The following is a 26,242-nucleotide window of genomic DNA, read 5'->3' as shown; positions in this document are numbered from 1 at the left end:
TTTTAAGTTTCTTCCTAAACAGCAGTGGGTCTTGGATGCTCCTCATAGCAAAAGGCAACAAATTCCAAGCCAGACCCGCCCTGCGCACAAAGGAATTGTCTCCCAGACGCTGGCGTTTAAACTTCGGGGTCTGCATCAACAAAAGAGCGGAGGACCGAAGCTGTCTCCCTGGTACTTAGAAAGAAAATCTATTCTGCATGTAGATTGGTCCAGTGCCATATAGGGCCCGATGCACTATGGTAAGCATTTTGAATTTCAGGCGCGCTTCCACTGGAAGCCAGTGCAAGGCACGCAAATGTGGCCCAAGTCTGTCCCTGCGAGACAGGCCCACAAGAAGTCTAACAGCAGAGTTTTGGACCACTTGTAATTTTTTTACCAGGGAGCCTGTGCCACCGACCAAAAGAGCATTGGCGTAGTCCAGACGGGATAGAATTAATGCACGGACCACAGTTTCTCTGGAGGTGCTAGGCAGGAAAGGGAGGAGCTTCCTCAGAGTCGTAAGCGAGCCAAAGCAGGTTCCAGAGAGTTTCTTCACATGCGTTAAAAAGTTAAAATGTTCGTCAAACCAGACGCCAAGATTTTTTACGGCTCCAGTACTTTCAGAGGGACATGGGAAGCCTGGCGGCCAGAACCTTTCTCTAAAATCCGGGGGAAAGGAGCCAAACAGTAGAATCTCAGACTTGCCCTCATTGCATTTCAGCTGGACCGAGGCCAACCAGTGAAAAACTGAAGAAAGACAGTGTTGGGCCGTCTCCACGGCGATCTCCCCCTTGGGCCAAGTAAACAGCAACTGTGTGTCATCAGCGTATGCCATAACCTTAGCCCCCAGTGACACCGCCAGAACCACCAGCGGAGTCACATAGATGTTAAACAAAAGGGGGCTAAGTGATGACCCTTGCGGCACGCCAGTAGTCACAGGCAAGACCCCAGAGGCACATGGTGGGAGCCAGACTTGCTGCTGTCGGCCCTCCAAAAAGGAACTGATCCATAGTAAGGCATTGCCAGAGATGCCGATGGCGGAAAGCCGATTGAGAAGCAGGGCATGCGGGACAGTGTCGAATGCTGCCGAGAGGTCAAGCATAACCAATGCTGCTCTCCCGCCGGCGTCCAAACATGCCCTAATAGCCTCAGTGACCTCCAGCAGCGCTGATTCAGTGCTATGGGCAGCACAGAAACACGACTGAGCAGGATGCAGCCTATTTTCGTCCTCCACAAAGTTGGTAAGTTGGAAAGTAACAGCCTTTTCGCAGACTTTCGCTAGACTAGGAAGCAACGAGATGGGACGGTAATTTGCTGGTAATGAGGGGTCCAGAGAAGGTTTCTTTATTAAGGGGAGAATCAAGGCATGTTTCCACACAAGCCATGCAAAGTGATTTATTGATCATAAAGTTCACTTCAATGTTTAGGGTATCAGCCAGTTCCTATAAATGCCTAGCAGCATAAGGATCCTTCGGAGAGCCCGACTTAAGGGCCTTCACCAACTTAAGTGAGCTGGCTAGATTAATCGGCCTGAATTCCGAGAAGGTAGAAAGTGGCTCGGCCATCCTCACCGGTGAAGAGAGCATCACCTCGGGATTCCCCGGAAAGGTGGAAAGTGAATCTTGGATGCTAGCTATTTTGTCTTTGAAAAAAGACGCTAAGGAGTTACACCACGTATCAGAAACCGGGGAAGTAGCCGCCTGTGCGCTAGGTGCCAAAAAGCTTTGTACAATAGAGAAAATCTCTTTTGAATTATTCTTGGCTCGATCAATACGCCTAGCGAAGTACTGGCCTTTGGCCTCCCCAATGGCAGCATAGTACAGTCTTTGTTTAGCTCTGAGATGATTTCTATCGACTAGGCAATAGCCCCCAGCCCACCAAGCTTTCTCAGCTATTTTGCAATCGTGCTGCAGAGTAGCCAGTTTGGGGGAAAACCAAGGCTTAGAGGGGGAGACTCTCCTAAATTTAGACTTACAGGGGGCAGACGAGGACAACAGTGCGCAGGTAATCCAATTGTCAAACTGGACTATGTTATTTTCCAGGTCACCTGTGAGGGCGGGGCGAGAGGCTGCCAACGAGGCACCCAACGCCATTGGGTCCAATCTCCCAAAGGCAGGGGGGCGATGGCGGTGAGCCGGAGGAAAAGGATTAGTCATGACCCAGGAAAAAAAGATAGGAAAATGGTCGGACCATGCAACCAGCCTCGGTCTTTTCACCGATAGAGGGAAGTTAGCCCCAATGATGTCAAGGGTGTGACATCCAAGATGAGTGGGAAACAAGACTCTTTGGGAGAGATTAGGCAAATGGAAAGCATCCAAAAGGATTGAGGAGTCAGGTGCCACAGGGTGATCGAGGTGGATATTCACATCACCAAGAAACACATATTTGGAGAAGCGCAGAGCACGCTCAGCCAGAGCGTCCCCACAAGACTCCAGAAAGTCCTTAGCTGGTCCAGGTGGTCGATAGACCAGGTAACCTCCAAGTGTAAAATGGGCGGAGAGTTGTGTACTAAAGTGAAGGACTTCACAGTCCCCAAAAAGGGAAGATGGCTCGCTACAAAGGACCCAGTCGTCCCTTAACCAAATGGCGAGGCCTCCACCTCTACCCACCTGGCGGACCACCCGATAGACTTTAAAACCGGGAGGAGTGGCCAATGCCGCCGAGGGATTGGAGTGGGCGTCAAACCATGTCTCAGTGACAAACAAAATGTCCAAGCCATTATCAGTAATCAGGTCGGCAATGTCCACATAGTGTTTATTCACCGATCTGACATTAATAAGGCAGGCGCAGATGTCCCGAGCCTTCAGAGAGTTTGCAGATATAGTCGTTACCAGGGGCTCAGGAGCAAATATGTAACCACAGTCTGCACAGGTAAAGTTCTTAGGAGGCCCCGTTGACCAAACATTGTGGGAAGGACAAGTGTGGGGTTTCAGACGTTTCAGCCCCTCGCTGGTGTAGAAGATGGTGCTATCAGTGACCAAATCACCAGCGATCCGAGCAGGGTGACCGGCCCTTAGCGCGGACGGGCGCAGATGGGCTTGCCTTAGGCGCGCCTTCGGCGCACCTAAGGCAAGCCCGCTGCGCTTCCGAGCAGGCCTCCGCCTAAAAAGGTGTGGCTGAGGCAGGCGAGCAGCGTGAGTCATCTAGAACGCGGACCGCTGTCAATGTGTGTCGCGTCCAAGATGGCCGCTGTCTCGCTTATAGTTACCCCGAAGTCCCACTCAGGAGCGAGGGGAAGGAGCACTCGTGGAAGAGCTCAGGTCACAATAGAACACAAAGGGCTATTTAAAAATTCCCCAAAGCCGGTACTAAACCTCCCCTCAAATTCCCACTAGTACACAGCAAGAAAACAATTTTTAACGATCAGGGCAGCGAGCAAGCGACCTTTCAAAGAAGACCCTTGGTAGGATGGAAGCCATTCTGTACACACTACAAAAAGAAATGTTTCCATTTAAACACATAAGAGTGTCTTGCAGAAGGCCTTCTCATCTCTTTCAAAATGCTCATGCAGTCCTAAGGAAGTCATAAGTGCCCATAATGGAGGACCTCAGGAGCGATGCTGCTAAGTTCAGCGAGGGAAGGTTGGGGAGATGAATGCTCCTGTTCATCTTGGACAGCGGGTCCGGTCTGCACGGCAATCTCTTGTATGGACATTCCGATAGGTGTAGAAGGTTCGGGTACCACTACTGTCATGGCCAGTCTGGAACAATCAGAATCATTGTCGCCTTGGAGTGGGAGAGCTTGGTTATGACCTTCGAGATGAGAGGAAGAGGGAAAAGCGCATACAAAGACCCCTGACCAGTTGATCAAAAGTGCATTCCCTCTCGACCCTGGCCGGTGGAATTTTGAAGCGAAGTCGCAGCATTTTTTGTTTGTATCTTCTGCGAAAAGGTAGATGCTTGGACGACCCCATTATCGAAAAATTCCTTCCACAACTTCATCGTGTAGAACTCAGTCTTGCTAATCGTCGAAGTGACGACTGAGGGAATCTGCTTGAGAGTTTTGCTCTCCTGGCAGATGTATTGCTGTAATCGACAGTTTCCTTGCTAAGAGCCAATGCAAGAGTGCTTGAGCCTTCAGGAACAAAGAACGCGACCGAGTCCCCCCCTGTTTGTTTAGATAGTACATGGTGGTCGTATTGTCGTCTGGACTAGTAGGGAGCTGATCTGAATAGAGGGAAGAAAAGCCTTGAGGGCTAGATGCATGGCCTATTGCTCCAGCATGTTAATGTGGTACAACTGTACTTTGGAAGACCACCAACCTTAAGTCTGGAGGGACCCCATGTGCGCTCCCTAACCCTGGAGGGAAGCATTGGGTTGCAAATGATGTTTCACAGGGATCAAAGCCTGAACATTTGTGATTACAGCTTTATTTTACTGATGCACCCCACTAAAAGTTTCATTTTTGTCTACTAGAGGCCTATTCACCCAAAAAGTTCCTCTGATTCTGTGCTTGGGTACAGTCATCCCAGACTTGATCATTATGCAATCATCAAGTTCCAGCTTACCACAGAGTCTGCCATTAAGAAGATTGAAGATAACAACCTGCTGGTCGTCATTGTTGATGGCAAGGCTAACAAGCATCAAATCAAACAAGCTGTACAGAAGCTTTATGATATTGACGTTGCCAAGGTCAACACACTGATCAGGTATGATTTATTATAGCAAATTTCTGACATTTTCATTTTCTGTGCTATTAAGAACATTTATTTTGTGTTTTACATGTTTTATACAGATTTTTTGGAAGAGGGCCTGGATAGTCTCTCTTTATGCACAGGGGCGATGAACACAATTTCATAACAGTGGATCGTAACCTACAAGTGTCCGCTGCACGTTTTAGGGGTTCAGCTAACCATTGGCATCTAACTGTTTCTGTCAAAAGCATTTGAGCTAATTTATTGTACATATGCTTCCTTCCTCCTGTGAGGGTAACAATTGCACCAAGTAACAATAATACTTGAAGTCTTCTGTATTGTCTTCCCAGAGTTTTCCATGTGTTAATAAGACATACAAAAATCATCATAAGCTTTTTAAACACTTTTTTACTCCAAAGCTGATTGCTAGTTCACGATGGGAGTGTGAATGCAGATATCGTTCGTACTCAAACAGACCCCAACCAGAACAGTGAGTTGCTGAAACAGGTTTGAGTTTCATCTAATTCCAGAAAATCATTCACCGGTTCAGTTTTTTTTTTAACCCAATGACCATGCATGGTGTCTGGCTTTTATTTTATATCGAACTCAGATGCTTTTGTGTCTGCCAAGCTAGCGTCAGCTCAGTTACTACTACTTTCCCACCACCTATGCTGAGAGTTCTGATTTATTGACTTTAAACCCTAAGATAACCACTGTGAGAATATGCTCACATTGAATGTCATGACAAGGCCCCTGGAATCCGCACAAGTCATACGTTGGGGGTGCAAGTCTTTAATTTCTCTTATGTGCGTGAGTGCACCCACAGTGCCTCAGGGGGCTTTAAGTTATCTTGAAGAATGGGTCACTGCCCAGTTCTGAGTATTTCCAGTGTATGCATTTTAGAGTAAGTTTGGAGTGGTGGTAGGCTAATACCTTTGTGTTTTTCTCCTTAACTCAACAGTCGTGCAAATGATGGAAAACTTATATTCATGCTGATAACGATGATGTTTCAAAGGAACCACTGTTGCACGCAAGAAGGCTTTAAAGAGAATCTTATGACCAAGTGCCTGGAAATAACAGATCATCTTCATTTTAGGCCCAACAGCGAGAAGAAGGCATATGTACGTCTAGCTTCAGACTACGATGCACTGGATGTAGCCAACAGTGTCCTAACTACTTCTGCAGTTGCAAATGTTATTTGTTTGTTCTTCATTTTTTCAGTTTTTTTTTGTTTAGCTTTTGTGTTAATCTTTAAATAGATGTGTACAGGAGTAAGGGAGCTGGCTAGGACAAAGACAGAACTGTGTGTCTACTTGTTGATTTCCTGCTGCCTTCTTGTGCGCATGATGGAAAGCTTGTTTTGACTGATAGCAGTGATGCAGTCAAAGGAACCACTGATGCACAATGGTTTTTCAGTACTACGTAGAATGATTCTAGCTCATTTTTTTGCCATAGCCCCATGCCCTTGTAAGTTGGTTGAGTTTTAGAGAATTGCTTGCGTTAATTTTGTTAGCATGGGTGGGATTGATAGACTGATACCGATATCAGTGGCTCACAGTGAACATGTATGGCGCGCTGATCATAAACTGTACCACATGCAGTATTTTTACTGCCAAATGCGTCAGTGTTCGGCATATGTTCTATGTCCATCCAGCAGATGGTTCGGAAATATGGTACTTTTTACGCTGAGAAAATTGCCAGCGCGCATGTTCTGCGAGACTTGTTGTGGTGAAGTAGCGAATAGAAGCCCCGCCCATACAAGCCATTGGCTTTTCGTCTGTCATAAATGCTGGCTTTTGATTCATCAACAGGCTTGTTAGTCTAACCTCAGTACCGCCCCCTCTTTATTTGTCGCCTCTCATGTCGACTGGTCCTTTTACTACGGTTGTTACACGTACCTGTTATTTAGTCTGGCAGCACTATTTTCTTTATCCTGTTTCTCTTACTGCAGGCACAACGTGCTTTGGTGCTTTCTTTACCCAACCCCGCCCGCCCTGCAGTTGTCGTTCATTCTTTATCCACCCCCCACCCTCGCTGCTGTTGTTGTGCCTTTACTCACACCCTCCAGTTGTCCGTGCCCCCCCATTGTCCGTGATGCACTGGGAACCAAAACCGGCCCTGACAAAGTGCTCGGCCGGCATCCACCCCCCTCGCGGGGTTGGGGGTGCGGCCGAGCTCTTTGCCGGGGCCGGTTTTCGGCCGATCTTGTGACAGGGCCGATTTTGCAGCTATACTGCAAAAACGGCCCTGTAACAAAAACGGCCCCCAGAGGCCCAAAAACGGCCCCCACCCGTGCGGCGAACCGGGTGCCCGCTACAGCCAGTCCGGCCCTGGTGATGCAGAAAAAAAATTGCCTACAACAGCACCAAGAATTGGGCTTTAGTCTTCTTGTGCCCTAGGAAGGGGTTCCAAGTCACTGGAGCTTAATAGGCTGGATTTCGTTAGCGGACAGATAAGGAGATAGCCCTCCTACCAGCAGGTAGTGCCCAGCAGCAGGACTTGGTGCTGGTAGAAACTGCAATTCTTTGTTTGGACTCCCTTAAATCCTAAAAGTTGATTCAATATCACTTGCGACTATAAGTGGGTTTAGTCTCCAGTAGCACCTCGATGCAGGTTTCCAGAGGTATAGATAGATAGACAGGTATGTCTGCAGAACTATGCTCAGGATTCTTGCAGGGTAAGGAAAATGCTACTTACCAGTATGCATCAGTTCTTTAAATATATTTTCATATATAATTTTTTATAGTTTCCGGGGTCCCGCGCATGGGCGGGAATATTCAGTGCTTATGACTATTGATGGGGATACCCTGTAAGAGAACAACTGGGCTTACCCTCAAGTGCCCCTCGTATCTAAAAGGGCACTGACTCTAGGAGTCCTTTATCAATATATGAGTTCAATCATGCTGTTATTCCTAACCTTGTTTTGCCACCAACTAGCAATATCCACACAGTTGAAGCTGCAGTGTACGAGTCATGCCATACTATTTGTGCTGTTACTACTGATTCTACTGCTCCCAACAAAAAGGAAAGAGAAACGAAGGGGCATGGATCCATGAAAGAACCTATTTGAAGGTCTTGCGATCTTAGTTGAAATAATGAACTTCTGGATAACTCTAATAGTAGTTTATTTTTAATTAAATTAGAATCCCTCATTGTTAAATCATCTGCTTTAAGCAATGAGAGACTCACAAGGATTGCAGAGACTCTTTCAAAATGTGTTCTGCCCATGTTTCTGCTAAAAAGAACCACAATGTATCAATGGTCTCCGTTACAACGTCTACCGCCAATATGTGTCCACCTGTGGGTCCTTAACACTCTACGACTGGCCAGGACTCTGGGAGACAATACAGCGATTTGACTTGAATTTGGTGCAAGACAGTAGACTATTTCTGTTGCTTGGTAGACATGGGCCTTTACTGTGAAGGATATGTAAATATATCTGCGACTCTGACTTTAAGCAGCTCTACTGGCGATGAGGGTGTCCCGGAAAAATTTGGACATCACTTTGATGAAGTTTAGATTTACCACTGACTGTGAGCCCGTTTGTGATAATCCTGGCTAGGAGGATCCTATTCAACTTAGAAACAAGGTTGTTTATTGGCTTGAAGGGCATTTGGTATAAACCCCTCATCTGTTCAATCACATTACCATGGTTCATAGGTTTCCTGGCTGGGGAAAGCACCTAGAAATTTGGAGGGTGACTGTATTGTGAACAATTTTAATAATGCCTCTTTTGCTGTTTATCTGGAAAGGATACTTTCTTTCATAATGGAGTTTCCTCTGGTATTGTTCCTCTCCCTTTAGGTTTTTTTCTATAAGCCCTTACAATCACATCTATCTGTCTACACTACAGTTCGCCCAGTTTTAGTTTCTCACACCAGTGTTCCTCAGTTGGTCAAGGAATCTTTCTATTGCCTGAGGGTACCTATAGATTTGGTCAAGGATAACATTGAACTATGTGCCCCTCTCTTAGTAAATGTGTTTAGGAGTGCTGTGAGGATTGGACCCCCGAAGTCATGGGCGCATTCAACCTTCAACCCAATCTTCAAGAAGGGGGAACAGAGCCAACTCCAAGCTTTATAACCCTATCTCCCTGATAAAGTCCACTATTAAGATCCTTGACAGAGTTCTCTTAGATCCTTTAGAGGTATGGGCAAATAAAAAAGGCATTTTATGTGATGTCCAATATAGCTTTAGACAAGGTAGGGGGTCAGTTGAACAATGTTTGAACCTTAATGTGATACTTAATAAGTATACGAAGATTAGGAATGACTGTTTACATTTGGCTTTTATGAATCTTACCTTAGCTTTTAAATAAATAAATCGAACGAAACTTTGGAATAGAATGATTGAAACAGGAGTGGAAAACTCTCTGGTGCACCTTTTAATTCAGATACATTCTGATCTGCAAGGACGTATCAGATATGGGCCAAATGGAGAATGCACATCTCCTTTTCAAATAGAACGTGGTGTTAGGCAAGGATGCGTCTTGGCTCCTTTTCTTATCTACCTATACAATAATGAGCTGGAATCATCTTTGTTGAATTTTACTGCGGACACTGCAAAGGTAGGGAATAGACACCTTCCTGTTTTGATGTATACTGACGACTGAGTCCTAATAGCAAGAACTATGATAGGTTTACAGAAACTATTAAACAGCTTTGCTCGTTTGATGCACGATTTGGATTTGTTCATTAATGCTACCAAGACATATTCTATGATATGTGGCCAACATCTCTCTCAAATGAAATCTCGCTATGTTAACAACTCTAACCTGTTACGTGTATCCACTCTCACATACCTTGGTATTCCTCTTGATGTTGAAGCTACTTGGTTACATACATCTAATGCACAACTGGAACAGTCTATAGCAGCAATTTTTAGGTTTCTCGCTAAACTGGGTTCGGGTCCCACTGATGTAATGACTAACATCTATAGGGCCAAATCCCTTACAATTGCCCCTTCTGGGGTAGGCATCTGGGGTGTCCGTGAAAGTTCGACCTACAGATAACTGAAAACAAATTCCTGAGGAAACTGCTATCTGTCCCTCCGGTCATGTCATTTTACTCAGAGATAGGTTTAACATAGCTAGAGGATCATGTGAAATTGATAGGCCTGTGTGGTAAATTCCGTTCTGATCGCGGAATTTGGGTAATTTCGTGTTCCGCGGAGAGCTCAAAATTGCCCAAAATTCTGTTCCGCAATTTCGCGAAATTTTTTGCTTGTTTGCATTCTCAAATGCGTGTACGCGAGATATTTCCCTGCGAGCACACAAACAGCAATTGCGAACAGTAAAAAAGCATTGTGAACAAGCAATTCCACAGGTTTGCGGAATTTCTGCGTGCTCGCGGAGATTTTTTACCGTTTCGCGGAGATTTGCGTAACACGATTACGCAAATTCCGCCCACCCCTAGAAATTGAGCCCTTTCGTGCTCTGGCTCTCTGTATGGTCTAAACCCGAATCCTTGCTTAACTGACCTGCAATTTCTCATTGCTTGAAACACGATAAAGTTGATAATATTTCTTGGTTGATGTACATCAAAATCAACTTGCTTTAATTGGTAAATTGGAATTCTTCGAGAACCCAGGGAGTATCAACTCCTCCAGCAAAATGTCTATAAAACGTGGCTACCATGACTTGCTAAAAAGAAATAGGGAGATTGCAGAGTATACCAAGCAGAGAGTGGGCAGCCTACTAGTTACTTTTAACTACAGACCACATAGAACCCTATTTCTTTATTTGGTGAGATTCCGTTTAACACAGCTCAATTTAGAGGCTCCTATCCCAAAGTGGCGCACCGACTCAGATCTAATACCTTGCCATTGAGACGCAGTTTCCTCTCAGTTGATGCTCCATTTTATGTTTTTCTGTAAACTGTACACAGTGCCAAGGAAGTTGATCTTACTGCCCTTATTAAAGATTCTTAATATTCGAAAATGCAGACCCATTTACTTTCACTTTAAACTCTTGAATTAACTTGTCCAGTGGTACATAAGTATATATTGTCTGCAGTTAGGTTAAGATACATGGTTGGCAAATGATTTTCAATCCTAGTCTAGTCCGAACCAAACTCGTTACAAATTACTATACATTCTGCACTTTATAATACTCATTGGGAAATTTTATATAGATTATTCTCCTAGTTGTCTACAGGAACGTATTTTAATCTGCTGTGACTCATTGTGTTTAGTTTTAACTATTTAGTTTAATCTTTTGTGATTTACTGTATGAACTTTGTAACAATGTATTTTATTTCTTGATGTACTTGTATGGCTTAAAATAGCCGAATAAAGCAAATCTGATGACGATGATTGCCTGAGCAACTTGGATGGAAAGGATTGACTGCCACCTCCTTCCCACCACACGGCTATCATAATCGAGGGAAATCGATGATTAAGGCTGGATCTTCTACCTACATTGACATTTTGTGCTGGAATATTGCAGGAATGGAGGGCAAAAGGGACGATTCTAGTGGGCAATCATTTGTGAACAATTGTGATATTATTTGCCTGCAAGAAACTTGTAAAGTTTGCAAGTTTCATTTTAGATCACTACTGCAGTTTTTATGTACCTGCATGTAGTTCACAATCTGGGAGGGCCAAGGGTGGATTGGGGTTCTTTTGGTTGTTATTGCCCCAAGTCTCAACTGTGAAATTCAGTTGGATATTGCTTCACATCATTTTCTTGCAGTTTGGCTGATGTTTTCCAATAAATGCAGACTTCTTGGTATAAACATGTATAATGCTAACAGAATGCAACACACTGCTGACTACGTCAGCTCCTTGAGAGGTCTTTAGGATAAGTATCTCTATTTTGCAGGAGCATATACTCCTGTTATTTGCTGGGTGATTTTAATGTACATTTCTGTCATAATTGAAGCCCAGTGGACAAGGGTAATCACTCCCTTTCAATTCCTACTGATTCGCATTTAGCCTACTCTATTATGTGGGATTTGTTGAATTCAGGCATTCACGATTATAGTTTCTCTTTGTTGGAAGAGGGTTATGATAATCAAAGATCAAACGCAGTTAAACCTACTTTTATTAAGAGAGGCTGTCTATGGTAATTGATTTTCATTCTTGTTTCTTCTCCTTCGGTGTCTTCCCCACTTAATTATAAGGCCCTCACAGAGTCTGACTGCTTCAGTTTCCTGGGCTACCATAACGATTCCTACTATATTTTTATAACGAGGGCTGATGATTACTGGGATCAAAGATGCAGACTCAGATGGAAAGGAATTAATCCTGACATCTTTCATCTCAAATTCTTACAAGAATGTTATGCTGATTTTATTGCTTGTCTTGATGAAAGACTTCCTAATGTATTTTTTCTTAGTTCTTTTAATGTTATCTGTGATAATGTGAGGTCCTTGCTCTCCTCTGCCTAGCCTTCTTTGACAGCTCTTACTAGATAGTTTGATCATTCTGTTCCTTGGCCCATCGTGTCCTCCTGAAGGCTCTCCAAGAGATCCCAAGGGACAGAGACAAAGAAGCCTCCTGGCGTGCTTCCTATACATCGGCAGTGTTGAAAAAGAAATGGTTTTAAGTTGGAGTACTGGCAGGGATTGCGGATGTATAAACAGTACCAAATTTTGGGCAAATGTTAACCCCTTCGCTGCGGGGTGTTTTCCCCCCGCTGTGCGGGGGGGGGGGGCACGCGCAGCGCCCCCATTCTGGTGACAAGCTGAGCTCATCATGAGGCAAAGCGGAGCTGCCCTCATGACGAGCTGAGCTTGTCACGGCCGCACCCGTTTTTAGAACGTTCAGCACAGCGGGGAAATTAGCCCCGCGTGCGAACGTTCCAACGGCCGTGACGAGATCAGCTCGTCATGAGTGGAGCTCAACTGTACTCCATGACGAGCTGAGCTCGTCACCAGCATGGATGAGGTTAACCATGCATTGTTTACACCTGAATCAGGTTCTTTGCTTACCCAACATATTCCAGGAGATGCCTGGATTAGCCATTTGGAGACCATTGATGATTCCCCAACATCTGTTCCAATCAACTTTCGAATCAGCCTTTTATGTCCTCTGCTTTTGGTTTTCATTTAGTTTTTGGATGTGAAGAAGTTACAGATGCTATTATTGGTCTCTCTAACAACAAAGTCGCGGTGTCTTATGGAGTTCCATTGGACTTATTCAAATCAGTCTCCCTTTGGGCTCCTCTTCTCACCCTTTATATTAACGCAGCTCTTAAGACACAGTCTCCCAACTTATTGGACTAAATCCATGATCACACTGATTTTTTATAAAAGGCTCCAGAAGGGATCCCTTATGCTAAAGCCCCATCTCTTTAATAGATTTGGTGGTGAAAGTGATAGGGAGAATATTTCTTTCTAGATTGATGTCCCAGGCCATTGATAGTCAGGTCCTTTCAGCAGTACAGAAGGCTTTCGTCCCTGCAGAGGGACAGTGGATCAAAGTCAGAATTTGTATTTTCTTATATCTAAATACACAATGGCCAAACCAGTAGCGTTACACCTGGCCTTTGTGGACCAGTCTTTAGCTTTTGACCGGGTTAATAGAGAAAAGCTGCGGCTTATTATGCTTGACACAGGGATCAATAAAAACATTTGGCCTGAATTTGATCTCGGCGGACGGGATACTCCGTCACAACGGTGACGGATATCCCGTCTGCCGAAATATAAATCCCACCATATCCTATGGGATTTCTATTTCGGCAGGGATCACCATCACCGTTGTGACAGAGTAACCCGTCCACCAAGATTTAAATCAGGCCAACAGTTCTTTTTTGGGGCAATTTACATCTTAATTTAACTGTCTCTAATACGTTTGTTGTTAAGGGAGAATGCACAGAGAATTTTTCACTCTGGGTGTTCGACAAGGCTGCATCTTGACACCCTTTTTAATTTACTTAATACGTGAATAATCTAGAACAGGTTTTGATTGAAGGGGGTGAGACATGCCCATGGTTGGAGATCAGCAAGTTCTGGCACTCCTCTATGTGAATAATACTGGTTTAGTCTCTAGAACAGCCCATGGTTTGCAGATTATATTAGAAACATTTGTCTGCTTTACAGATAGTCTGGATTTGAGTTTTTAAACTCTCACACAAATATACTAGGTCCCAAATCTACTAAAGGCAGAACACTGCACGTGTTATTAGTAAGGTAAATACTTTCCCTTATCTCAGTATCTTCTTTTATTAGCTGGTCTCCTTTGGTTAAAGCCTGCCTTCCTAGGAGCATTGCTTCCATTTTTGATTTTGCTGCTAGGTTGGGACGCATAAATGTGTGGCAGCCATGAGATTTACAAGGCTAAGTGTGTATCCATCTTAGCATACAGTAGCGATATTAGGAAAATGGCAATAATAATGTGTTGCAAACTGTCGAAAATGTGTTTTTGAAACACTTACTTTGGGTCCCTAAAAGTGCCACTAGGTTTATTGTCCATGAAGAACTGGGGTTTTGTGTCGGACATCATTCAACTGAGGCTGCTGCTATTATGTTTATCTGCCTGGCTCAAACCCGAATTAGACCTTAATCTGTTGGTTATTAAAGATTGTCCGAGACTTGACTATGCCTCAGGATACCATTGCTTCGATATGTACAGGCTGGCCTGTTAAAGTTGGGACAACCAGATTTGTTTACAAACCGGAGGGTATTGTTAAAGCTCATTTAGATTGTGCTAAAAGCGATTTTATCTCTCGGAAACAGGAAGAAAGAGTCATGTACACTGTTAAAACCATCTGTGAGATCTTATATCTTGTTAAAACTGCTATGTCTACTGAACCTGATCTTTTATGTGAAATGTCTAACACCCATTGTTTCTTGGTAACCCAGTTCAGGTTGTACGTGTTTCACCACTTGAATTCCTAAGGGTTGATCTACTGATGCGGACTATGTTCCTTGCCCGGGTGACTCTATTGGGAAACAGGATACATTGCACTTTTAATTTGATTTGTCCTTTTCACAAACAGTTGTTGGTTGGTTGATTGCTTTATTTCGATATGCTTATATCATAAAAGCATTACACAAAAATATATAAAACAGCACATCGTAAAACATAGACTGTACATAAAAACATCAAGTAAAAAATGACAATAGACATGATAAATAAGTTTAAAAAGGCATTAAATCGATATGGACAGTCTTTTTAAGCGGATCAACCAGGCCCATTTTAAAAATTTAGAAACAGCGCAAACAATGGGAGGAGCTGTGTCAGTTAGTAAAATACGTAAAGCCACCGAGTGCTGACGAATACCCATCTCTCTACAAAGTGGTTTGAGCCAGTGAGATCTGGGGCGCACATAATCCGGGCATTCAAAGAGGAAGTGTGCCACGGTTTCAGGTCTGTCAGTACATAGGGCACAGTTGCGTGATACCTGCTTATTCAAGTTCCATCTGGAAAGGAGATCGGCTAGGGGTAAAGTCCCTAGTCTAAATTTGATATAAAGGGCCCGATCCATTGGGATGGTAATAATGTCCAAAAAGGGTTCAAAGGCAACAACATCTTTTATTCTCAGATAAGCTGCGGTGGAATTGCAGTGATGCTGATTGCTGATGAGCTTTGAGGAAACCCATTCCCAATATATTTTTTTCAGAGTCTCCTTCGGGGGAGCTGTGTATGTGGACCAGCAAGAACCCAATCCCAGGTCCCCAAGCAGATATTTAATGTCCCTAAGCCATTTAATCTTCTGCCAGCCGTCCGAATGCATTACCTCTACCAGCCCGTCTGCATAAGATTTTAGTTCCGGGACCCTCCACAAGCGAGCCCACAATAAAAGAGGCCGGAGGCGGGCCAAATCCTTAATTGATTTACAGCCCGCGTCCATGAGCACCGGAACTGTCGGGGTGCTTATCGGGATTGCCATGAGGTCCTTAATAAATGTATTCTCAGCCTTGGACAGAGACTCCATGTTGCCCAGACCCCATAACTCTGCTCCGTAAAGTGATGCAGATACTACTCTAGCCTTGTATATGTCAATAATCGGAGCTACACAGTGTTTGGATGAATTGTTATACTCCTTTAACAAGGCTCCCCCCACCCTTTTATGACCCAGAGTCATTTTATTGATGTGGGGAGACCAGTTCATAGCATCACTCAAACGGATACCCAAATAATCAAATTCTGATACTCTTTCAAGAGGGATAGAATTCAGGATGGGGGGACGGCCAAGTTTCCTGGGGGGGTGCATGATTAGGTACTTCGTTTTGTCCACATTTATGACAAGTCCTCTATTTGCACAAAAATCCTGAAACCGGTTCAAGAGCTTCTGGAGGCCCTGGGGGGTTTTCGAAATAAGAAGGGTGTCGTCGGCAAACAACAGGGTTGGAATCTTAACGCCACCCAATGTGGGGGCGTCTGCTGGTTCTTCAAGCAGATGCTCTACCACCCCATTCACATAAATAGAGAATAGGGTGGGAGCTAAAATGCAACCCTGCCGGACACCCCTCTCAACCCGGATCTTATCAGTCTTCTCCCCGTTCAAACCCCATCTAACCTGGGCATAGTTGGCATTATGCAATTTCATGAGGAGGTTTAAGATGTAAGGGGGCATCCCAAGACCATACAACACCCTCCAAAGTTCCTCCCTAGGAACTAGGTCAAAGGCAGTCTTCAGGTCTATAAAGGCCAGATAAAGACTGCCCTTGCCCAGCTCTACCACCTTCCAGTATAGTAACAGGAGTCTGAAGACTTGTTCAATTGTTCCTGTGCCTGAGCGAAACCCAGCTTGCATCTCGGACAGTATGTGGTTATCATCCACCCATGAAAGAATCCTCCCCAGAATTGCTTTTCCCGCCACCTTCTGGGTCGAGTCTATAAGGCTTATTGGCCTGTAATTTCCTGGTAAATCCCGACTACCCTTTTTAAAAATTGGGACCACCTCTGCCCCTTTCCAGGACTCTGGTACAGGTCCTCCCTCAATGATGGCATTTAAAAGTGCAGAGACCAACACCCCCCATTCACCTGGATATGCTCGAAGAAGGTCCCCTGGTAACCCATCCGGGCCAGCTGCTTTTAGTGGAGTGAGAGTTTTAATCAGGTTCGTAACCTCGCGTGCAGAGAAAAGATCCGTATCTCTGTCCAGAGTATAGGGGGGAAGGATAAAGTGATCATTAAGTGTGCTTTCAATAGCACAATAGAGAGCCAAAAAGTGGTCAAACCACGCCTTGGCAGTGATAGTACAAGTCCTCAAGGTGTCGTCAGGACGATTCCTACTACCCACCAAGTCCCAAAACCCTTTGGCATCTCTCCCTCGACTGGCAGTCAAAAGATCCTGCCAAAAATTGTCCTCCCATTCTTTCTTGGCGGTTTTTTGGCAGTGTGAATATAACCTTCTGGCCTCCCTAATCCTGATTTGAGATTTAGATTTAACTGCATCAACAAGCAGAATCTTCGCCTCTCTGCACTTACGGTTAAACCAACCTTGTCTGGCCCGGGGACCTGGTTTCTTCCCATTGGCGCTACCTGAAACAATAAAAAAGTCGCTAAGAGCCAGAGTTAAGTTGCAAAACCTGGCAGGCACATCCACCAACCCGCCCCCCAGAGGGTCAAGGTTTTCTAGGGCTGCACCTAAAAGCTGCGCTATAGAAGATATTTTCTCCGCTGAGAGCGACACCTTAGCCCACTTTAGCCGTCGACCGCAATTAGATACTACTGACATGTCCGGGACGGGAGGACAAAGAGTTCTGCTCCCTATACCGTCTAGCCACCCATGGGTCAGAGTAAGCGAAAGAAGATTATGGTCACTCTCTACCGATGGTATGATGACCATATCCTTTACCATGCTCCATAAGTGGGTGTCGAGGAGAAAATAGTCAATTCTGGACGTGTGCGCGGGCCTATTGTATGTATGGGCTCCCTTTTTGTCAGAACTAGTCCTGCCATTAAGGGCCCTCAGGTCGAACTCCATTGTTAAGGAATTAACCTGGAGCACCACTTCCGTCCATTTTTTAATTGGGCTAAGCTCTAGGGCGGGTATACCCCACCTATTATCGTAGACCTCTTGATCCTGTAAAACTTCAGGGCCAAGGGGCTCGAAGGTGCAGTTGAAGTCGCCCGCAACCAGAGTGCTGTGCTTATATGGAGAGGATCGAAGCAGTGCCTCCAGGCGGGCTATGGTAGGGGATTCTCTACCCCCCTTCGTACCTCGGGCATAAATGTTAAAAATATTTAAAATGACTTGACCCTTGGGATTTTTCAAGGTGATATTAAGGAGGTCCGGACACTGGGTATCATGCTCCTCCACCCTACAATTAAGTGCAGAGGCTACCCAAACAAGAAGGCCTCCCGAGGGACGACCCCTACCAGTCTCTAATTGTACTGCCGGTATATGGTGGGATGAATATCCCGCCTTGTGAGAGGGCTCCCTGCACCAGGTTTCCTGGAACAGGCATATGGAGTATTCTTCCACAAGTTCGTTCCAGTCGGCAGGGCCAATTTCCTGTCCAGACCAGCCACATTCCAACTGAGAACCCTAACAGGTGGGTCCGTCACAGCCGAAATGCTACCGTGCTCGACAGGGCCCACCAAGTCTGTATCTCCCGTAGGAGGACAGGCAATGGCAGGGTCAGCTTGGACCATCACCACCCCTGCTACCCATGTATCGCCTGGAGCGACCTGCTCCCCTGAAGTAGGCGGTAGGTCGTTTCTTAATACAGAATTGGAATTTCTAAAAGTAGATGTTTTATCCACTCTATTAATAGTTATACCCCTACTATTTTCCAGGTGATCAAGGGATTGTCACCATCCCCTCCCTAGATCTTGCCAACCACCCGAAGCATTAGTAGACGGGACAATAGTATAATTATAGTGCTGTGGGGGTGGATCTGACGTAACAATCCCTGGCCACAGACAACTTGAGAGGCCATTTTGCTCATTAAACAGACAGGTCGAAACACTAGTGGGACGTGGGTAAAAGAAAGTGAGGTCAACAATACCAATTCCTCCTTTACTTGTACACCAACCCTGTCTTGTTAGCCATCCTACCACCCTTGGATCTTGGAAATTAACCACAATACAATCTCCCCCCAGACTTTTAGCAGTGGAGCCTATCCAATCTATTCGCCTCACCCCCAATATAAGACCATCGACTTCCCCTGGTAGCGGCCGATTCACCCTTAACCAGTGCATAGCCTTGTTTTTAAGCATCTGGAAGGTTTCTCTCTGTCCCGGTTGGAGTGGTGGGACATTTATTAGGACTGCTACAAAGGGGAAGGAGTCTGGGGTGAGGTTCATGGGGGGTTTCTTGTGTGGTGGCTTTGTCGGGGGTGGTACGGACGGTCTGGGGACAATAGAAAAAGGGCGGGGTATAGATTTGTTTGCTAAAGGTTGATTTCCAGCAGGTAGGGCTGATGGTAAGACAGTACCCTTTCTAATGCCCACAACACCCCCTGCTACTACAGTGGCCGAGGTTTTTGGGCTAGGCGGCGGTTGTTGCGCCGCTGTCTGAGCCAGTGCTACAGTAATGGGAGGATTTGAGATAGGTCCCAGTGGTGCTGAGATAGGGGGCTTAAGGGGCCTTTTCACTGCCGCACTAACAATCTTTGCAGATAATGGAGAGTTGGATTGTTGCCTTTGTCCCTTAGCTTGTGATGGAGCTTGCGTAGTGTTTTGGCAATTGCTGCTTCCATCCGACCTGGCCTGGACTTTTATCAATGCCTTGGTAGAAAAGAAATTGTCTAATGTTACCTGCTCAAAATGGTCTAAGCGGTCAGAGAGCTTACTAATGCGTTCCTCTAATGGGAGCAATATTGACCGTAACAACCTTTCTAAGTCAGGGAGCAAACTGCTCAGGGATGGCTGTTTATCTGCTGTTACCAGCCCTGTGTCTATAGGAATGGTAGAGCTAAGATCTGAACTATCTGGTGTCACAACAACCCCCTCTTGCATAGTTTCCCTACCACGACTTACTTCGGAAACAGCATTACTATAGTGCATACTTTTGTTAACTTTTCTATGTTTGTGCGGTGGCTTAGCTGGAAGGCATTTTCTGGATACAGTATTACATTTTCTTTTAAGACCTGGTTTAGGGTGGGTCAATGGAGCACATACTTCAGCTGAACAAGTTATAGTCTCTGTATGACTCACGGAAGAAGGAATCAAATCACCCACAGTACCCTGGTTCTCCTTATTAGTAGTTACATCATGAACTAAGTAGGATACGGCAGGTAAATTTAGTGATGACAGAGGTGTAACTAATGCAGGATAGATTTGTGCAGAGCGCTTATCCACAGGATTTTTGAGTAGTTCGATAGACAATCTCCGCTCTGCACGCCTCTCAGCAAGCGATATTTCTTTATCAATCGACTGAAGTGGGCGATTGAGGAATTTATCCAAAGGACCAACAACTAGTTGCCCGGCATCGCCCGGTGGTGTCATCACGGCGGTGCAACTTGGGAGTTCCGGCATTCCTTAAGCTTATCAGCCCTTTTTCGCCACTTACTGATAAGCACTTGTGTGGCACAGCAATGTACTAAGAGATATAATGATCGTTTGGGATCAATATCAGTGGGGTGGCCCAGCCCGGCCTCCCTCGGCCCCGGACGGCCACAGACGGTCCCGCCCTTGTCCCGGGCTTCTCCCGGCGCGCTCCCGCTCGCTCCCGCGAAGCGGAAGCTCTGGACACCTAAAGACACAGCTACTGTTGTCTCATAGGCTGATAGGCGGGTGGGCATGGCCAGTGGGGAGAGCAGCCCAGGTGTGGCAGATTGGGCGCGCAGGGGCTCCTGGACACTGGAGTCCCTGCCTATCTGCTCGCAGCCCCGCCGACGCTATCGCCTGCCCCTCGCTCCTCACAGCAGTGTTCCCCAGCAAGCAGCAGCTTCAGGAAGGTCACAGAGTGCGCTGCGGGACCCGCGGAGCGGGTCCGGCGAGGCGCTGGAGTAGTCCTGTAGGAGCACGCAGAGTACCAGCGTTGAGCCAAGGGCCAAGTAAGGATTTTCAAAAATCACCAGAGGAGTCCCGGTGGGCCGTGAGTAAGAGCAGCTTTTCAATCCGTTGGCGGGGGCGTGGCCAGCGGGGAGAGCAGCCCAGGTGTGGCAGATTGGGCGCGCAGGGGCTCCTGGACACTGGAGTCCCTGCCTATCTGCTCGCAGCCCCGCCGACGCTATCGCCTGCCCCTCGCTCCTCACAGCAGTGTTCCCCAGCAAGCAGCAGCTTCAGGAAGGTCACAGAGTGCGCTGCGGGACCCGCGGAGCGGGTCCGGCGAGGCGCTGGAGTAGTCCTGTAGGAGCACGCAGAGTACCAGCGTTGAGCCAAGGGCCAAGTAAGGATTTTCAAAAATCACCAGAGGAGTCCCCAGTTGTATAAACTCTTTTTAAAACTTGGTAATTAACTCAAGCCAGGTGAGTGTTATTGTGCTTCTTAACAATGCCTGTATTTGTTGGCATGTTGCTTGCTTTTTAAATTGTGCTGTTCAGCTAAGGAATTCTATGTTGTTAAATTACTGCTAAAATGTTTTCTGTGATTTTGTGATGCAGTGTATTTTTCTGCCTTTTTAGGTCTCGCCTACGCAGGCGCATGCGCTGCATAGGAGGGTAGCTCTTGGAACCAATCAGCTTTTTTGGCCGAAAATGTGCACGTTTTGCATTGCTTTCAATTGCAACGCGTGTACGTTTGGCGTTTCCCTTGCAAGAGCGAGCAGCGCCATCTGTTAGCAATTATCACGCTCACTTCCGCAAGGTAAATGCTGCGCGTCCCTGCTCTCGGCCGCACTTCGCCCACCCCTCCCACTTGTTTACCGAGCGTCAGTTAACCCTCGGGCTACGCCGAGAGTGAGACGCATTCGTTCCCATTTTGTACATGCGGACAGAGACTGCTCTTTTATTCTGAGCCAGCAGATGTGCCTGCGGCTCCGATTCTCTTGCATGTATGCTACTGTTTGTTGCACACTTGTGACTGAATGGTTTTGAACCATAAGAAACCTGCTTTAGAATGCAAAATTGTTTTTAGTTGTTAAGACAGAATGTGCCAGCAGCATCGTGAGTTGGCCAGACTGATTTTAGATGTGCGCTGCTCGCAATTGTGCGCGAGGGGCTTGGTAGCTCTTTGCCCTAAGTGGAAAATTGTAGAAATTCTTCAACTCATCATGTTTTCCTCTCAAGTGAGCAGGCTGACCCGAGCAGCTCCTGTTTGGATGCAAGTCTTGGAAATTACATTTAGTGGTTGCGGTATTGGAGTAGACAAGGAAAATGTGTCAGAAACACAATTTCTGAGTGCAGAAACGTCTACCTTCTTTCAGCAGGGAACACATCTGCATCTTAAAACGGACTAGAGTTGGCTGAATGTCTCATTATAATGATTTCTCATTTAGCAAAGTAGGAAAAAAATTGTTAATCCGCGGAATTTCAGTTTTGCTTTGGGGTGGAATAATGTTTGTATTTCATACCTCACTCATTTTTAAATCTTTCAGTGCTCAAATCTAAGCATCTGCTGCCCACTAAACGTTCTTTGCAACAGACTACCAGTCAGACTAAACCACAATAAACAACACTCACATCTACCAGAACAGGGATAGTATCTGAACTGTACATGTAAAAACATTATAGATTCATCTTTTTCTCCATTGACAAAGGTTGGTCTAGTGTGTTATCTCCACAAGAATAACAAGTATTGGCATAGCCAATAGGTCTCGCCTTTGGGACCTTATAAGTGTTTAGTTATCCAGCACCTTATCCTTGGTGCAACAACATCAACTGTTGCATGGCTAAACACTTATAAGGTCCCAAATGCGAGACCTATTAGCTTTGCTATTGCTTGTTTGATGATGACTCACCATTTGGCATTCCCATATTGGGTGACAGAAGGCTCTGGTTTTCACCTAAGACAGTTTGGAGTCTGGGCCCCTTCTTATCTCACAACATCTCTTTTGGCCGTGTCAGGCCCTAAGGAAGTTTCTCAGCTGCATCAGGAGGATGTGGGATAATAAGGCCCAGGTGCTTGGGACCATCTCGGCCTCTCCACACACTGCATCTTCCAAGATTCTCAAATACTGCTCCTATTTGGTGTGGAGTTGTCCGAACGGGTCAGTAGTATTTTCCCCAAAGATCTATAGATTTCGGATATGCCTTTCTTGCCCAGATGCTCAATTTTTTTGGAGGGGTCTGAAGCGTTGAACATGGCTAATGCTGATAATTTGTCTTGATGAGTTTGAAGCAGGTGAGCATATTACAGACATAAATAAAACTGGGGCCTGTGTAGAATGAAGGCTAGTGTTCAAAGGTTGTGTTGTGGCTTCCTTCCCAAAACGTGTGCAACTTGAATATCCCAATAATGTTCAGGGTCTAAAGCTTTCTAGGCACATCACCAGTCAATACCACATGCCATAACAGAGTTGGGTCTCACAAGTAGGACCCCGTCCCATTTTATCAAGAGCAGCACACGGTGCTAACAGTATATTCACGTTCTATAGACTGGTGTCGGTTTGGGTGGGCATGGGGGCTGTATAGTACTTTAAATAGCCCTCTGTGTCCAAGAGCTGTAGATATAATCGGACACGGGGGTCACTTCGGTCTTTGAAGAGCCAACTACTGATTGAGATTAGCGAGGCTGAGTAACATCGGCTAATGTCTAATAATTCCAGCCACCATCTTAGTGTGACTGTGTGCTTTCTTGAAAGGCAATCTGCAGTGGTCCTGCTGCCCAGGGGAAGTTCTGGATCATAGCCTGTATATTCTTAAGGGTGTTTGGGAGGGATGTCATAGGCGTAGTTCTGCATTATGTATAAGAGTCATAGGGGTGAAATCATCTTGAGTATTGCACAATGGCCGATTATGGATAAAAGGAGCGTACACCAAGAATATATATCCTGCCTTCCTTGGTGGAGTGGTGATATATTGATATCCCAGCTCGTCTGTTTGTCTCTAGCAATTTGCATACACAAATATTTAAAATGTCCATCTCCCCAGCTAAGCTTGGAATTACTCAGATCTATTACAGTTACTGGTAATTGGGGCACACATGGACTTATCCCAGTTTACTATGAGGTCAGAAGCATCTCCCTATATTTGGAGTATATGTTTTAGTCTTCCTATTGTGGTCTTAGGTTTTTCAATATAACGGAGTGTATCAACTACATAGAGGAATAATCTGTCTTCACGTGCATCTTCACAGCTGGAGACTGGAAACTGAGTGCTTCCTCTGATCCATTCTGCAAATAGCTCGATCACTAGGTCTAAAATGAGAGAAGAAAGCAGACCCCTTGCAGGGTGCTCCTTTCAATGGGAAAGGGGGCAAGGGAAAGGGGGGACTCCATATACCCGTACTTGGTCCCACAGAGCGGAATATGGGACCTTACTGTATCATATAAAGAGTGGGCTGAGATTCATCCCTTCAATGATTCAAACATGAAGGGCCAGTGCACAATCAGCTAGCCTCCTCAAAGTCTACTATGACCAGGTCGCTGTGATCATGAAGAACATTAGCTCAGGCTATGGCTACGTGTAGGCGTTGGAGGCAGTGGCATGTGCTTCTCCTGGGTACAAAACCATTCCAGCCGTTGATTACTAAGGAGGGAATCACTTTTATCTATTAGTGAGGACTTTGACCAGTGTTTTATTTTCTGTATTAAGTGATTTAGGCTGCTAAAAGGTGCAGATCTTTGGAAATGTGTAAGGTTTTAATATAAAAGAGACAGGGGTGCCATTTAGTGCATATGGCAGGGTATCCACTTGAAGAACCTTGACATAAAATCCCAGTTTGTGTGTGGACAAAAGGGTAAAATATTTACTGAACAGATCCAAGGAAGTCCATTGGTGCCCTGTGTAGTCCTTGTTGGCATCTAGTTTTTGATTTCAAGGATTAATTCCTTTGGGAAAACCATGAATGGATCGACAAAAATGACCACTTTCTGAATTCAGAATTTTGTTTATTTTTCAGACGCCCGACATGCCCCAAACTTTAAAAAAAAGTGCTCAGCATTGGGAGTGAAAACGTCTCGACACTCAAGTAGTTAAAACGGGGACATTTCTGCTGTCTAAGGCATGCACCTGAAATAATTATACTGCTAGTGACAGCTAAGCTGTAAGAGGTTAAAGCCTATAACAATCCGGTGGTGGGTCCGCACATGCACAACATGGTTCACCTCAGACTGGGAGATGTATAGGTGGGTCCAATCTACTATTTTACAAGGTTGTTTTTCTTAGCCAATTCCTTTTACTGATCTGCTGTAAGATGATGGTGGTGGTCTAATTCATTAGGGACTGAGGGGAAGCTAGACCAGGACTATAAAGAACATGAAACACCCTGCTACCACACTTTATGTATGCATAATTGGCATATTGATCCAACTGTTTGAAAGAAGACTGAAAGTCTAGGTATCACAGCAAAATTAAGCAAGAAAGAAAGACAGGAGTTGAGTCTGGCTGAGACGAACAAGTTACTTACCTTCGGTAACGCTTTTTCTGGTAGATACTATATCTGCCTGTGGATTCCTCACCTTGTGAATATCCCCCTTGCGTCAGCAACATTCGGAAATTCTTTTGTAGCTTCGCGCCGACGTGGATCCGGACGTCACAGAGGCACGGCATCGCACGCGACCCCCCTGACGTCACCGGCGCCTATAACAGGCCCACGCCGGCGTGATGACATCAGTTCCGCCCTTTTTTCCATGCCCTCGAGGCACACGGACGGACCGATGACAGTAGAAATATACACAGTATACATAGTATAGAAAACAAGGTAACACACACAGTGTGAAGCAAATGCAATAAAACATTTGAAATAAACATTTCCATGACAATAAAATAACACATCATAGAAACTCTGGCATAGAAGAGTCGACAACGGGGAGGCGGGTGGGTCAGTGAGGAATCCACAGGCAGATATAGTATCTACCAGAAAAAGCGTTACCGAAGGTAAGTAACTTGTTCTTCTGATAGATACATCTGCCGTGTGGATTCCTCACCTTGTGAATAGAGTCCCACAGCAGTCCCCACTCCCGGAGGAGGGTGTCCACTCTGCTATACCAGGAAATCTTGGAGGACAGAGCGCGCGAAGTGGCCGTCCCTCCTCACCTCGGTATCCAAGCAGTAGTGCTTCGCGAAAGTGTGGAGGGAGGCCCAAGTCGCGGCTCTGCAAATGTCCTCAACAGGAACACCTCTAGACAAAGCAGATGTTGCAGACTTTGCTCTAGTCGAATGTGCTCTAATACCCTCTGGTGGGTCCTTACCAGCCAAAGAGTAGCAGATCTTAATGCAGAGCACGATCCATCTCGACAAAGTCCTCTTATGGACCGCTCTTCCTTTCTTGCAGCCAGCAAAGCCAACGAAGAGCTGGTCGTCCACTCGACAGTCTTTAGTCCTGTCCAAGTAGAAAGACACCGCCCTCTTGGAGTCAAGACGGTGTAACCGCTCCTCCTCCTTGGAAGGGTGAGGGGGAGGATAAAAGGTAGGAAGGGTAATGGACTGACCAAGGTGGAAAGGAGTAACCACCTTAGGCAGAAAAGCAGCCCTGGTCCTAAGAACCATTCGATCAGCATGAATGGTCAGGAATGGGGGCTTGGAACTAAGAGCTTGAAGCTCACTTACCCTCCTTGCCGAGGTGATTGCAACGAGAAAAACCGTTTTCAAAGTCAGAAGCCTCATGGGACACTTGTGAAGAGGCTCAAAGGGAGCACCCATTAAAAATGTCAAAACTAGGTTCAAATCCCACTTAGGCACAACAAAG

The 26,242-nt window shown here is 45.7% G+C and overlaps 1 protein-coding gene and 3 non-coding genes across 5 annotated transcripts in view; 3 read left to right on the top strand and 1 right to left on the bottom strand.

The window, feature by feature from the left end:
• ABCB8 (ATP binding cassette subfamily B member 8) overlaps positions 1 to 26,242 on the bottom strand; it is a 518,839-nt gene that overhangs the window by 240,180 nt on the left and 252,417 nt on the right. The window lies entirely within an intron of this gene.
• Positions 4,295 to 4,365, top strand: LOC144786334 (small nucleolar RNA Z17). Its single transcript, XR_013602139.1, has one exon. It is a non-coding gene; the product is annotated as a small nucleolar RNA Z17 (small nucleolar RNA).
• On the top strand, positions 5,576 to 5,642 carry LOC144786326 (small nucleolar RNA SNORD42). The gene has a single exon (XR_013602132.1). It is a non-coding gene; the product is annotated as a small nucleolar RNA SNORD42 (small nucleolar RNA).
• LOC144786328 (small nucleolar RNA SNORD42) lies at positions 5,950 to 6,015 on the top strand. The gene has a single exon (XR_013602133.1). It is a non-coding gene; the product is annotated as a small nucleolar RNA SNORD42 (small nucleolar RNA).

The sequence above is a fragment of the Lissotriton helveticus genome, chromosome 10 (assembly GCF_964261635.1).
Source record: "Lissotriton helveticus chromosome 10, aLisHel1.1, whole genome shotgun sequence".
Classification (NCBI taxonomy): domain Eukaryota; kingdom Metazoa; phylum Chordata; class Amphibia; order Caudata; family Salamandridae; genus Lissotriton; species Lissotriton helveticus.
The sequence above is the reverse complement of the archived record's forward strand: the minus strand, read 5'-3'. Positions and strand labels throughout refer to the sequence as shown.